The sequence below is a fragment of the Palaemon carinicauda genome, chromosome 9 (genome assembly GCF_036898095.1).
Source record: "Palaemon carinicauda isolate YSFRI2023 chromosome 9, ASM3689809v2, whole genome shotgun sequence".
Taxonomy (NCBI): domain Eukaryota; kingdom Metazoa; phylum Arthropoda; class Malacostraca; order Decapoda; family Palaemonidae; genus Palaemon; species Palaemon carinicauda.
Window position 1 is genome coordinate 44123306 of NC_090733.1, and position 16927 is coordinate 44140232.

Genomic DNA, 16927 nt, shown 5'->3' on the forward strand with positions numbered 1-16927 from the left:
CTTATCTCGCCAGTTAATTCTCATTCCCTGCCTCCCTCTCGATCTTCTCCCCCTAACAATTCCTGTGAAGCCCTCCTCTCTCCCTTCCCATCATCACTCCTCGATATGTGGCCAAATGACCTCAATCATGTTCCTCTTATCACCTCGATCAAGTTTTCTATGACTGCCATTCTTCTTATTTCATCATTTTGCAATCTTTCTAACAGAGATATTCCATTCATCATCATCAGCATTCTCATCTCTGTTATATTAAGTTTTGCTTCTTCTTTTCATCTTACACCCCAAGCTTCCGATTCATACATTAACATTGATCTTGATTGTGTGATGTAGATCTTAATTTTTAACTTGATTGACATTTCTCACCACTCATGCTACCACCATCCACTTCTATCACCCTGTTTTTATCGTATTCTTAACTTCAGTCTCTCATCATCCTTCCTAACCTATTAAACATCCCAAGTATATAAATTTTCTACTTATTTTATAACAGGTTGAACAATTCTCTTAGTTATTTTGGGCATCTGGTTCTCATAACTTTGTGAGCGATTACAAACATCTCAAACTCTATTCAAGCATTGATAGGAAGTTATTGTAGTTTATTTAATATCAGAGTAATCCTTGCTCATGGTGGAACATCTTTTATCAGTCTTGCTCCTCTGTTTATGTTTATTATGTTTAGGGTAGATTGTAAGATATGGGGTATAGTAGACAATTCTAGTAAAAACACAATTTATCACAGGTTTCTTAACAGAATATTCATTCATATAATTCTTTACAAAAGAAATGTTATTAAGATGATATTCATCGGTCAAGAGCTTTACTACTCGTAGATATCGGGACAAAGCTGTTATTGATATCCATTTGGATGCCACCCAAGTTTCTTAAAGTTTTTTTTTTTATCAAACCACCATTAAATCAGCTTTATTTTTATTTAGTTTTATTTTTTTCCTGTTATCTATTCCCTTATCCTGGTAAGAATCTGATTTAAAGTTCCAGCAGTATCATCAGTCCCATCTAGGGAGAAGTAAAATTATGTAATTTCTGCATATAATCTAAATTTCACTTCATACCTCTCTATTACTTTTCATAGACCTATAGTATAGATACAGAATAAGAAGGAGACCGAGCACACTTTCCTCGGGTCACCCCTCTGTTTTATGGTTTATATGACACATTTAATTTGTACTTTACTGCACGTGTATAATACAAGTTCGGACACTGTAACAGTATTTCAGCTTTCTGTATAACAATCTTAATTGCTCTCTTCTCGCACTGATAACCTGTATGTTCGTGAAACATTGTGTTTGATTTTTTTTGCCATCCTTACCTGGAACTGGTTATATATAAACTCAAGCTCCATCAAAATTAAGTTAGTTACATTCACCTCGTTTCTCAGTTATCACCTAAATGACGCCTCATACATTGAGGAACACCTAAGTGTCCAACTCCCACCTGCGTTCCCCCTCATTGCTGTGTCCTACTGTTTGATGATATCGCCCTCAGACACTGACTCTACTATCAGCAGCACGCCACTAAAACTACTACCCTTCGCCAGCGGAGAAGCGTTCGCCTAGTTCCAGCATACTGAAGTCCAGTTCTGTATCGAGGGCATGAATCAGTCCAGCATCAAAACAGATTACATTCTCGCAGCGATCCCATTGGACACTCTCCCAGAAATCTCTAATTGATTGTGTGAAGAAGGTGACACCCCAATAATGTACAAAGCCCTCAAATCATATCTCCTAGACCAGTAGTTACCATTGCCAACTGCCCGCATAATGATACTTTTTCATCTCTCTCAAAAAGAGTTGGGTAACCAGAATGCTTCGCTCGTCTAAAAGAAATGACCAGTATCGCTCACCTACGCCTGCCTCAGACGGCTCTCCTCATGGATTGGATGTAATTTGTGCCCTTTTGATGTCAATATTTTGCCCATGAAGGATCCGATGACCAAAGTTCACGCCCTTATAGACAGACACTTCACCACCTTCAAGTCCTCCATCAATGCCTCCACTATTGATGAAGTGGATAGCTGTTCAATATCGACCAAAGCTGACCTGAAGGCAGTAAAACACAGATGCCTACCGTGTGACATGCTGGAGTGGCGATAAAATTGCCCACCACCCACCACTAGCTCACGCCCATATCAATGACCTCCACAGCCACTTCTGATGCCCATCAGTAAGAGTTATGCTACTCCCACTCTAGATTCAGGTCTGCTGTGAAGAAATATGTGAATGGTTGTCAGGCAACAAAAATCTTGTAACTAGCCCATCGCTTGTATTGGTAGCCTCTCTTGGTACAAGTCTTCTCTTTTTATATAATACAGGTACTAGCATGCAATTTCTGGTAGACAGTGTGCTTGTCCTTCTCTTCTGCTAGGGACACTCTCCAGGACACAACATAGTCTGTCTAGGTCTTCTGAAATCTGCCTGGGAGCTGTCAATAGATCTGCGATACTAATCCATAGTAATGAAACTCACATTATCGTTTGGAAGTGCCAAATATACTTGGCTGTTTCTCGTGGTTTACATCACGTTGTCAATTCTTGGTTTGGACTTCCTCTCACATTTCCAACTAATAGTTGATGTTGCTCACCTCTGGTTAGTCAACTCAGATTCGTACTACTCGACACCTCTCTAAGCCACTACCTCCGACCTCGCTCTCCACTTACACACACCCATGAATGCCTACGCCCACCTCCTCACATGATACCTGGAAGCTTTTTGTCCAAAATATTGTCAAATACCTACGATCCGTAACAACGTATTTATTACCATTTCAAGATGACGGGGTCCTCAGTGTTTTCCATATCCAGACATCTGGCACCGGATACTTTGGCAACCGCTAAACAAATGTTCAGCGAAATGGAATAAATGGGCATTTGCCAAAAGTCCTCAAGCCCATGGTCATCACCATTACACATCTTATTGAAGAAAGATGGCTCTCTGCATCTGTGTGGGGTTTCCTAGTGCCTAAATATGCAGACAGAACCGAATCGCTACCCCATCTCAAACATCAACGATGTGACCTCCTAGTTGCACCTCTGCAAGGAGTATTATCAGAAGTCCTTGAACCCAAAAGACATTCCCAGACCACCATCACTACCACCTTCGATATATACAACTTTAATTGCCTTTCAACATCTCATGGATGACATCTTAGGGGACCTCCTCTTTTGTGTATGTTACACGTACAACAAACTTATGCTACCTTCCTCCAAAGTGGAACACTTCGGTCATCTATGCATCGTGCTCTACTGCCTACAACATAACTGTTTAGTAGTGAGTTATGTCAAGTGTACCTTTAGCGCCAACGAAGCCTCATTACTGAAGGAGTCCAGCACCCACTCTTAACTTTCAAGGCAATGAGAATTCTTGAGCATGATTAACTATTATCACCGTTTCCTGCCAGCCATCACCAGCACTCATGTTCCCTTCTACCTACCCCTCAAGGGCAAGCCACGAGACCTGAAGTGGGTCTGCTTCAAGAAGCGGCCTTTTGCAGTGCATGAAATGCCCTATTAACTGCTGGTGCTCCCAATTTTCCAGTGCTCCATGCACCTCTCCTTCTCTCCACCGATGCCAGCGGTGTTGCTATTGGGGAAACACTGGAGCAGGTGATCAATGGGTTGACCTGCCCATTGGCCTTTTTCAGAGGAAAACTGTCCAAGGTGGAATCCGGCTACTCTTCCTTTGATCACGAATTGCTTACGATGCACTAGGCTGTCCGTCACTTTCACCACTTCTTGGAAGGTACGCCCTTCGTCACTTGCACAGACCACATGCCTCTTGTGCCTGCCTTCATTCGTCAGTCTTATACCTGGTCCGCCCGTCAACGTCGACATTCTTCCGCTGCGGCTGAACACAATTTTCCCTTCAACCCTATTCTGGAAAAAAAAAATGATTCCTTTTGCTGCTGATGCCCTGTCAGGAAAAAAAATGGCTGCCATTCACCTGTGATTGAATTATAATGCCTTGGAAGAAGCCCAACGAAAAGATCTAGTGTACGATGCATGTAGGATATCCTGCACGTCCCTCCATTGGGAAAATGTCCCTCTAGACGATTCCAACGCCACCCTCCTCAATGATGTCAGTACTGGTAGACCTAGTAGACCTCGGATACCTGCTCCCCTGCGCCGACAGGCGTTTGATTTCGTTCATAGTCTTTCGCATCCCTCGAGCCATTCTACTGTACAGCTACTGACGGAGTCTTTTCAGGTGAGGAGGGAAGGGCTACAATTGGAAATGGGACTGACGGCGGGGAACTGGGGGGACGTCCCTGGAAAATAAAATTAAAATACGAGAAAACACATAATTTCCGATTTCCTGGCATACTACCACTAGAGAGTTATGGGATACATTGTCTGACTACACAGTACTACATTGGATCCTTCTCTCTGGTTATGGCTCTTTTCTCTTTGCCTACACATACACCTAATAGTCTGGCCTATTCTTTACAGATTCTCCTCTGTCCACTTACACCTGACAACACTGTGATCACCAAACAATTCTTCACCAAAGGTGTATACTACTGCACTGTAACTGTTTATTGGCTAGGTAAGGGTAGAAGAGACTCTGTAGCTATGGTAAGGAGCTCTTCTAGAAGAAGGACACTCCAAAATCAAACTATTGTTCTCTAGTCTTTGGTAGTGCCATAGCCTCTGTACCATGGTCTTTCACTGTCTTGGGTTAGAGTTCTCTTGCTTGAAGGTATACTTGGGCACAACATTCTATCTTATTTCTCTTCCTCTTGTTTTCTTAAAGTTTATTTTGGAGTTGTTATTGTTCTTACAATATCTTATTTTTCTTTGTTTCCTCTCCTATCTGGGCTATTTTCCATGTTGGAGCCCCTGGGCTTATAGCATCCTGCTTTTCCAAATAGGGTTGTGGCTTAGCATGTAATAATAATAATAATAATAATAATGATAATAATAATATTAATAATAATTTGAGAAGGCATTATCAAGGATTCGAAGGATTGTGTCCACTCCTGTACTTCATGCCAAATCTCAAAAGTACATCCACACACGGATTCAGGAGTGGGCATCTTTCCTCAACCTCAACAGCACTTAGTCCATATTCACGTCAGTATTGTAGGTCCCCCACCCACATCAAAAGGAAATTTTAACCTGCTTACTGTCATCGACCGCTCCACTTGTTGGCCTGAAGCCCTATCCATGGAAACTGCAACATTTGGATAGTGAGATTTGGTACCCTGACCATATTTTTTTCTGACAGAGATACCACTTTGACCTCTCATTTGTGGACAGCCTTTGCAAATCTCTTAAGAATCTCCTTACATCGAACAACTGCATACAACCCTACTGCCAACGGACTGATTGAAAATTTTCACCGCCCCCTCAAAGCAGCATTGATGTCTTGCTGCAAGGACTCCAACTGGTTTACTCAGGACTACTCATTAGGACACTCTGGATATCTCAATAGCCTAAGTTATGTAGGGTAACCAGTCGGCCATCCCTGCAAAAATTTTTCCTTTGATAACCACACACATTTGTACACTGTAACAGTATTTCTGCTTTTAGTATACAATAGTTATCGTTCTCCCCATGCACTAATAACCTGTTTAATCCTGGACAGGTAACGCTGGGCATATATGCCCAGGACGCTGCGCAAAAAGACATTTTTTCAGAACTGCGCAGTTGTGGTTGCTATTAGTCTAAATGTTAGTCCGTGAATCGGCAGTTGAGGATACGCTCTTGCAGATGTCGGACGTGCTGTAGCTGCTGCTCTATTCACCTCGACGCCATAACACATTTTTCACGGGTATACCGGTCATTTATGACCCAGCGTTGCGTTCCACGTGAGTTTAGTGAAAGTCAAAGTTTTCATATAATTGATTATAGCATTATTGTCATTATATGTGTGTTATTGATGTTTTTATACAACTTTTGTCAAAGATTTACCAAACTTCTAGAACCACCGGCAGCCAGCTGGCATGCTTCTAGAAGGAAATATGGCGGATATTCTGATTTCCTAATTTTGATGATTTTTTGTTTTTTCAGAGCATGGCTTCTTCGAGCGAACTTTACGACGAAGACTCGTTCTTCAACCTTCCAGGAAGTGAGAGTGAGGAAGAAGAGGATGCCCCACATGAGGTTGATGAAGACCACGAGGACAATGGAGTATTTCACTTCGGTACTTCGAGATTTTATTCAAGCAGCTCCAAAGTGTCCCTCTCAGCTTCGACAAGTTCCTACAACCCTTTGCCCTCTTCCAAACGTTCTAAGAAGTCTAACCCTGTGGTGTCCGATGTTACTATGTCTGTTAATATTATTGTGGATGATTTGGAAATCCTGCCAGCAGACGAGGAAGACTTTTATGACCCTGACGACCCGCCTTCAAGACCCTCTACATCCCATGATATGTCTCATGACATACCATCAGAGCACTTGACGTCCGCAGAACTACGCAGCAGGAAAAGGAGAAGGGGCCAGTTGCATGGTGCAGTAGGAACTGCTATCAAGAAGCTGAAAGAGGAGAGTGTCAAGGGAAGGGATGGCACAGTTTGGCACCGGGATCCCAATCTAGACCTGCCTAGATATGATACCCATTACATCCCCAGGGGGAGTTCCAGCACCATAGTACAAGGCATTACAAGTCCCTGTGATTTCTTTGCTCTCTTCTTTGATGACACAATGATAGCCACCATTTGTGTAGAGACCAACCGGAAGATAGAGACTCTGAGACCACGATTCAAGCAGGCTGATAGCTACACATTTGGGGAAGTCTCTCTGATGGAACTGAAGGCCTTCCTTGGTCTTTTGATCCTGTCGGGGATACGGAAGGACAATCATGTGGCCACATCAGACATGTGGTCTTTGCTAGATGGCTCTCACGTCTACAGAGCTGTCATGACTGAACGCCGGTTTGCCTTCCTTCTACGAGTCATCCGCTTCGACGACAGTGCCACTTGACAGGAACGTCGCAAGACTGACAAGATGGCCCCAATTCGCAAGATTTGGAATATGCTCATCCAGCACTGCAAGGAGAACTACAAGCCAGGACCTCATATAACTGTTGATGAGCAGTTGATTCCTTTCCGTGGACGATGCCCTTTCAAAATGTAAATACCAAATAAACCAGCAAAGTAAGTAAATTTATGACAAATAATTTATGATAATACTTGTTTTATATATATGTTTGTGATATATTTTGTTTATTTATTTTCATTGTTATTATCTTTATTTTTATTATTCTATTTAGTGATTTTTATTTATTCATAGTTGCTATACTTTTACTAATAGATTTTTCTTATCTCCAGGTATGGGTTGAAGGTGGTCATGGCATGTGATGCTGACACGCATTACATGATCAATGCAATCCCTTACATGGGCAAGGGGAGTGTTGAGCTTCCGAAAGGGATGACGTTAGGAGAGATTTTTACTATGGAGCTTGTTCAGCCATACCACAGACGAGGAAGGACAGTGACAACAGACAGTTGGTTCACATCCCTGCCCTTAGCCCTGTCGCTGAAGGATGTTGGCATGGACCTGGTAGGGACCATCAGACAGAAGCCCTATATTCCTCAGTGTGTCATCAACAAGACGATGGAAGTTGGTTCTTCTGTGGCCGCATTCTCCTATGCCCACAACGTCACCTTGCAGTGCCAGAGGGTCAACTCCAACAAGTGGGTTCTTCTGCTGTCGACATTCCACCACCAGCCTTCAGTCATGGAAAACTACAAATCTGATATTCAGATGTTCTACAACACAACTAAGGGTGGAGTTGATTGCTTTGATCAGCTATGCAGCATCAGTTCCTGAGCAAGAAAGACGAGACGGTGGCCTCTAGCATACTTCTTTGGAATGCTCAACATGGTGATGGTAAACTCCTATATTCTGTACACCGACAACACGAGTCTTCCAAAGAGGAGTAGGCGGCAGTTCTACAAGGAGCTGATGGAGGGCTTGTGCTACGAATGGGTCAATCGTAGGTACAGGCTCTTCACTTTTCTCTCTCGTGATCTGAAAAATATCATGAGAATAACATTCAATCATCCTGAAATAACACAAGAAGCAGCGTCCTCGAGGTTGGAAACGCGCACAAGATGTTTCCTGTGTCCCAGCAACACCCACAAGAAAAGCAGAATTTCTTGTGTTCATTGTCATAAACCTGTCTGTGCCAGCCACCAGGTTATCTGCTGTTCCAATTGCAAAAATGTCTAGGTAAGACACCACATATTTTCTTTCATGTTGCAGTAAAGTTTTGAGAATATATCATTTTCATGAAAAGTCGTCCCTCTCAATTTTAGTGTTCCTTCGGGGTTTACAGATTCCTCTTTTCCTAATTTTTTTTTGCTCAAAGTTATCGTGTATCATCTGAAAAGATGCATGTAGAATTTCAGTCAAAAGTAATAATGTTCAGTAAGCCTAATTGCCTCTTGAAAGCATACATTATAATAGCTTGTCCCTCTTCCCACAGATGCTGCCTGCGACATGCACACCTCTTCTACCTTTGCTTGCCCTGGGACTCTGTTTTTATGGTAAGTGCTATAATCTTGTTATATTCCTGTTCCTTATGAAATTTTCTATAGATTATGTAATATTCAGTGTGATTGAGCTCGTGTATTGAGAGGTATGTAGCACTTTCTAAGAAAAAAGTGGCTGATAACTCGGCCCTCTCAAATTTATTGTCCCTTAGCGGATATATTTTTATGTTATTTTGATTATTTCTTACTTAAAACTGACTGTACATCTTCTATAATTGTCCAGGTGAAATTTTAACGAAATATAGCACTATTTAGTAGGTCAAATGACGTCTTGAATGCATGCGTTCATTCACGCTCCTAATCAGTTGTTTTTCCTCCAACAGCTGCTGCCTGCGACACCCACACAACCTCGGACTCTGCTTGCCCTTGTGACTCTGTTTTTATTGTAAGTACTATAAACTTGTTATATTCTTGTTCCTTATGAAATTTTCTATAAATTGCGTAATTTTCTGTGTGATTGAGCTCATATGTGATGATGTACCAGATATTTTATTTGAAGGAATTGCGTGAAAAATCATCCCTGAAAAGGTGGTACTATCATTTACTTGTCTTTTTCAAACTAAAGTGCGCAAATATATAATTTTTCTATGATAATTGTATTCTTAGATCATATACCAATATATTACATAACTTTAAGTAATTTTCATATGTATACAATGGTCATTTGGTAGCCAATAAAAGGATCAATTTTTTTTTTTTGCAAAAAATTTTAATTCACGTTTTTCTCATGCTTGCAGATCTCGTCATTTTCAACAAATTTGCTTCAGATTTTCTCCAGTGCTCAAGACACCACCTGGGATGAAGTCCTGTGAAGATTTTGTAAATATTTGAATTCTTTGATTTTCTGTAAAATTTTTACTGTAAGTGATTAAAAAATCATACTTATTTTTTTGAAATATTTAGTAAAAATATTTGTTCTATTCTTTGTTTGATTTAAACACCACAGTAGTATTAAGGGTTGTTGAAACCAATAAGCCAAACCCTAATTGCCTTTACAACTTATTGGGAAGTATTTAAAAAAAAAAGATTTTTACGGCCGGTCATATATGCCCAGCGTTACCTTAATAGGTAACGCGATTTACCGTTACCTGTCCAGGGTTAAGGCTTATAATTGCTTGAATCATTGTGTTTTGATTATTGTGCTGTTCTTGCTTGGAACGGATTGTATATAAACTCATACTCTGTCAAAGTAAAGTTAGTTGCATTCACCCCACTTCTAAGTTATCACCTAACTGGTGCTTCGTACAGTACACAGTAGTATTTTCCAACCACGTAATTCTTTAGATTCTCAAAGGCAAGATCTTTAATAGGCCTACCAATAGACCGTAAATCATTAAGTAGCAGTTCAGGTGCAACTGTATTAAAAGCAGCATTTATATCGAGTAACATCATGATACCACCTTTTTTCTCTTCCATCATTTCCAAATATTATTTACAATATAATAAATAACTGTTTCAGTAGAATATTTTTTGTATGATTATTGGATGTCTGCAAATTCTTTGAATATTCTTAAGTAAGTAATTGGTGGTTTAAGAGTAACATATTCAAGCACTTTTGAAATAAAATATAGATTTGAAATAAGCGTGTGATTTTAATTCTTCATAATCTATATCAATATTCAGAACTTGTGCAACTATGGTCTTTTTCTAATTCTTAGATTCAGGGTAATTATTATCATTATTATAACAATGTCGCCAGGACTTAAAAAGTTTTCTAACCCAATTACTTCGATTATTAGTATCGATTCAATCGTAGAAATTTGCTTTCTTTCACACCTTAGTAATCCTTAAGTCTCGTTAATCGTATCTGTGTATCGGATATGGTACATATACATACATATATATATATATATATATATATATATATATATATATATATATATATATATATATATATATATATATATATATATATATATATATATATATATATATATATATATATATATATATATATATATATATATATAAATGACCTAATTATTATACCTTTTTTCCATTTCAACAGAACTCTAGAACTTTATTAAGCAGTTCTTGATCACCATACTCATTTATGTGTTTTTTTTTTCTCTCGGTTACATTTCCCATTACACCTTTTATAAGACGATGTATGTCTTTCATATCTGTTGCTGATTTTTGGATCTTTTTTTATAGTATTCATGTTTTTTTTTTTTTTTTTTTTTTTTTTTTTTTTTTTTTTTTTTTTTCCAAGTTAATAGGTGATTATATTGGCATTTCACCGTTTTTTATTCTACCTATGCCAATTAGGTTTCAAACAGATTCAACTTATTTTTTGTCTTTATTTCCCTCTTTTTCTCTATCCTTTCTCATCAGTGAACACTAGGTATGATATCAAGGGCATAGGAGTCTTTTCAGGTGAGGGTGGAGGGCTAAAATTGGAAACTGGACTGACAGCAGGGATCTGGATGGCCTCCCCAAGAAAGAAATATAAAATACGAGAAAACACGTTATTTTTGATTTCCTGGCATCTGAAAATAGATTGTAGCAGCAACATTTTTTTTTTTTTTTTTTAATTACAATTTGTAAGTGACCAATTACAATTTATACACAAAGGCCATCGTGAAATACTGATTAACGTACTTCATGAATTTACCAAAAATTTGCTAACGATTTTAGTTCTTTCTTATAAGCTCATTCCAATATCGATCAAGTATGGGCTATCAGTTTTATAATCCTACCATAGTTTACACACGATATATATCTATCATTATGGTTTCAGTTCCAATGTTATCTTCAAATTTTCAGCAGCTTGATATTTATAATTTCCTCGAAATTCCATTTGACCGGTGACAATAATATGTTTTGTTATATAATTATTTTATTTATCTTTAATTTTAAGCTACGGTATGAAGAACACACCTTAAAAACAGAGAAGCAATCCATAGATTTGATAAAATTGCGTTGGTCATAAAAATTCAATGATTTTAAAATACCCCTCTACCAGCAAAAATATCTATATATTTATCTATCTATCTATCGGTCTATATATATATATATATATATATATATATGCGTGTGTGTGTGCGTATGTATGTGTGTGCTATATATGTATGTATGTATATATATATATATATATATATATATATATATATATATATATATATATATATATATATATATATATATATTTGTATATATATATATATATATATATATATATATATATATATTTCACTAAGACTCGTGATTTTGATATAAGTAAATATCAACCACACTGGTATTTCATTCCGTATTCTACCTTGAGAATATGTATTCACTGTATTCCATTTATAATTATAGCTTTTGGCTGGGCAGGGATTCGACCTTCTGCCTTGTCAGCCGAAACCATGCGACAGGGACTCTACCAACTGAGCTATAGAGAGAGATATGAGTTTAAGACATGTCACAGTACATATTCCTGTCGAATTCAGGAATCAATACTTAGAGTTGAAATAAACCCATATCCAACAAGATAGCTCATTTGTTATTCCGCAACACGTGGTTATTTATGATGAATATATATCTCCAACACTTGTGATTTTAATCAATGTAAATATCAACCAGTGACATTTAATTATTACTGAATTCTACCTTGGTATATATATATATATATATATATATATATATATATATATATATATATATATATATATATATATATATTCACTTGATTCATTTATGATAATAGCTATTGGCTTAGAAGGGATTCTAACCCCTGCCTTCCGACCGAAACCAATCCTGCGTGGACTCTCCCAACTGAGCTAGCAAGAGAGATACGGGTTTATGACAATTCAGAAAACACAAAAATCTAATAAAGGTAACGTTGGAAAGAGGGCAAAATCCAAGAAAGATTACATATAATTATCAAAATATGTAGACGAACAAAGAGAATAGGATATTTGTATACACAATCAGACCAAATTTAAGGAAACACTGAAGAAAAGGAAGAGTCATCAAGTTGATGTAAAGAAGACTTGGACCAAGGTTCCAACAATAGAGATGGAGCAATGAAAATTGCAAAGGACTTTCTATGCAATGTTATACAATAGTGATATAAGAAATATCTTTAAGAAATAAAAATAATGAAACACCCAAGCCGGTGCAGAAAGTAGCAGTAGAAAGAAAGAAAGCATTAAAAGTCATGAAAATAGTCAGAGCAGAAGAAGAAAGCCAAACAATAATTATTTACTTATAGATGGGGGAGATTTCATGGCAGCAAATCTCGCTGAACTTTTCATATAATGTTAGCAAGACTAATCTATACCTTCAGCTTAGAAAGGGAGAGACACAAAAGACCTTAAAAATTTCCACTCATTAAGTTTACTGACATTAATTTTTAAATTATTTACAATGCTCATATTAGGTAAAATGGAAAGAGAGATGTAATTTAATCAGCTAATAGAGCATGGAGGTTTTAGAAGCAGATATAAAACCACTGAGTAGGATAAAAGACTATGTACGGTATTTAAAAATTATGAGAAAGCTTTTGGCCTTTAAATACAATGAGAAAAAATATAGGATCTGAAGACTATGGGATTGGTTTGTTTCTGTCAAATCTTTAGCAATAATGGAAGACCTTCAGAGACGAGGTATAGTTGTTATATATTTATTACACTTGAAAATATCTATGCGGATAGTAGAGCTATCCTAAAACTTCATGCATTTAAAGAGGAAATTCCAATTGACAGAAAGAGTTAAACAAAGACACCAAATCTCGTCTAAATTATAAAAAACAAACGTTCCTAGGAGAACGTTTTATGAATTTAAGTTGGTAAAATGTAAATATTAACATTAATGGGGAATACCTTAACATCTTAGATATTGAAGATATCCAAATCCTATGTAGTGAATCATGTAAGGAATTGCAAAGGGTGATAGAACATTTTAATACGGAAAGCAGAAATGTAGGATTGAAAATCAATATGACCAAAACAAAGATAATATTTAATAAAAATACAGAAATAACAAATAAGGGATGAGGACGAACATCTAGAGATTCTTAATGAGTATGTGTACTTTTGGCAGACAGTGTTTCCAGAGGACATGACACCGAAATTAAAAGAAGGATAAGCATGGGATGGAAAGCTTTGTTAAACAAAGGAGATAATGATAAGTAAAATCCCTCTTTTCCTAAAAAAGAATACTATTTAATCACATGGTCTTACCAGTATTAACTTATGCATCCGAAATTTGGAGCCTTACTAAAACCGTTGAATATAAGCTACTTAAATCTCAAAGAGCTATGAAAAAAAAAATGGGGCAGAAAAAGAACAGCACGGATACGAGAGCAAACTAAAGAAGAGGATATTTTAACAAATAAGAAAATGAAATGGACATGAGCAGGACATGTAATGAGAAAGACGTTGATATGTGGGCTAAAAAGAATAACAGAATGAATCCCTAGAGATTCCAAACGAACCGAGGGGCAGAAGAGAAGACATTAGATTCACGAGCCCAAAAATTTTTATATATATATATATATATATATATATATATATATATATATATATATATATATATATATATATATAATATTTCATATAGTATAGATAAGTGCTTTGGCACTATATATTATCAAGTTAGATATAAGTACTGATACATATGTAATTGTATATTTACGGTAATACGTTTATATGTGCAACACTATGTATATACATGTTAATCATGTGCACAAACATGTTTATGAAAGTCTCTGTATATATATATATATATATATATATATATATATATATATATATATATATATATATATATATATATATATATATATTAGGTATTACCATAATAATCGTATATTTTAAGTTTTGACAAGGCAGTGTTGCCAGAGACATTTGTTGGCCACCTCTCCGGTATTGTAGTATGAATTTTAATATGTATTACTAACCCAATCTGTTGTATTCTTTACAAAGCTGCTAAGGATTATGGAGTTTGACTAGCAGTTTCTTCGTCAGTGTGTTTATGCTGTCATCATGGGGGAGAATGATTTCTTCCTAGCCAGGAGAGAACGATAAAACACAGTTTGGGCTAGACTTGAATGTCTCCCACTCCTTTTTACTACAGCTATTATTTGGATAGTTGGGATCACCTCATCTTGGATCTTCGGATTTACCTTTAGGGTAGTTTGCTCAGGAACTGCCACCCACGGTGTATCTGAGCCTTTCAGCCTTGACTTGGCTGGTGTTGGGTGTGGTCTTCCTGCGGGCTCAGGCCGTAGTCCAGGAATTTTTCCCAGTCGAGCGGATGCAGGAGGGGCACCTCTGCATCCTTTCAGCAAGTCTTTTCGTCTCTGCAGCTGTGTGGGGAGCTTGATAGCTCGGGAAGTTTGGGAGGAAGCATGTAGGGAGACTGAGTCCAGGTAATAATTTTCTAGCTATTTTATTTCTGAGAGGACGTTGCTGTGCTTATGTCTCATGTTAACCCGTTCTCCAGTATTCCCTCTGTAGGCAGTGCTTTGATGTGTGACTGGTTATTTTGCTGGGAATCTACGCCAGAGTTCCCTGAGGCTTTAAATATTAGCCTAGCACCGGGAGACGCCCGCCGTGTTGTAAATAAAACTTCGTTCCTTCTATAATTGGAGAGTATGTTTTTTGTATCATATACAGTATATATATATATATATATATATATATATATATATATATATATATATATATATATATATATATATATATATATATATATATATATATATTTATACTTTATTAGTTTCTTTTCGTATGGAGAATGTTTTTTTTTTTCTTTTTTTTGGGGGGGGGGGTTTACTACTGATATTCATTATAAGGTTTAGCTTTATATTATAGTTAGGAGTTAAGTATTTCCTCACTGTGCTCTCCTCCTTCCTTCCTAACCTTATTTAGTAATAGGTAATTGTTCTAAATTTGGGCCCCTGATTTACTGTTTATGTGTTATATATTAATTCATATATCTTAGGGATTTATATTTTAGAGGTTAGGTCATCCTTTCAGATGTTTATTCTAAGGACGTGATTTTTGGTCCTGTTGTCACAAGGCTGACCAATATTTGTATATGTTCTGTTAATTTTCATTTGTTGTTTTACGTGTATATTAAACATTGTTAAGTTTTTCTCGTGGTTTCGTTTCCATTGGTCCTTTTTCATTGAGCATTTAAAACACTGACCTCTCTTTCTGAGTGCTTTAAATATCTTGCACCACTGCCTCACCCAAGGTCGTAATAAAATGGCGACCGTGAAAGGATAGAGAGCTCAGGGTGTTCAGTGATTGGGTCAGTGGAGCGGGACTCAAGTGATTACTTCAGTGTTTGGTATCTTTTAGAATATTGTTGCCTTTCCCCCCCAATCATTTAACTTTTTTTTTGCATCATGGAGGATTTTGTTTTCGATCTGGCTGAGTTTTTTGGATCGACTGATTGTTTGAATCATCGGCCATTGTTGAATAATGCACTTTTATTAGGGTTTGCACGGTGGTTGGGTATTGTAGTGATGGCTTCGGACTCGGGGAAGGAAGTTTTGATGTTAGTCCTGAGTAAGGTTAGTCAGCATATGGCTGACGGAGAGCATTTGATTAATGATATGGAGGATGATTTAGGAGGTGTTAGTGAAGGAGTGAGGAGGTGGAGAGTGACAAGGTGAGTGTGTCAGCTGGTCTAACCTTGTTTGAGGATCCTCCTCGTATCGTTACACTGTATAAATGTCCTGCAAACTTTCCAAAAGGGCCCCTTAAAAGTATTGGGAACATGTCTAATAATCCGTTTTTGCTCTTTTCCAATGTAACCGTAGAACCCGTCCCCCCTTCTAATGTTTTGGGTGAGTCTGAGGCAGACCAAGAGTTTAAATTGATAAGTAAGCGTATATAGTTGAGAAAATTGGAATTTGAGGAAAGTGAATGGGTTAGGCGTCATGAGAGGGAGATGGCAAATATAAAGTTAGAAATGGCTAGGCTGTAGAGTGCAAATTAGGCTAGCTCACCAAGGGTAGGGCTGGAGGAAAAATTTAATTCAGGGGCACCACTTGAATTAATTCCAATGTTTGATGACAAAAACGTCCCCGAGTTCTTTAAGGTATTTGATCGTGTGGCTACCCGATTGTCTTGGCCCACAGAGATGTGGACCGTTCTTATACACTGTAGTTTAGTTGGCAAGGCAATTCGGGTATATAATGCCTTAGAGGAGGGAGTAGCACGAGACTATCGTAAAGTTAAGAGCTTGGTGTTTAAAGCATATGATCTGGTCCCAGAGGCCTATCGCCTCAGGTTTCCTTTGTCGAGTTTGCCTGCATAAAGGAGGAACAGTTCGATGACTGGTTAAAGAGTCGACAGGTGGTTACTTTCGCTGCGTTGCGTGAGCTGCTACTCCTTGAAGAGTTTAAGAAAGCCTGTAGAAGGGCGTTGAGGGTACACCTGGAGGAGATAAAGGCTAGTAGGTTAAGTAATGCCGCTCA

General features: G+C 37.6%; 1 pseudogene; it reads left to right on the forward strand.

The window, feature by feature from the left end:
• Positions 1-6028: 6028 nt before the first annotated feature.
• On the forward strand, positions 6029-8416 carry LOC137646774 (piggyBac transposable element-derived protein 4-like; annotated as a pseudogene).
• Positions 8417-16927: the final 8511 nt, after the last annotated feature.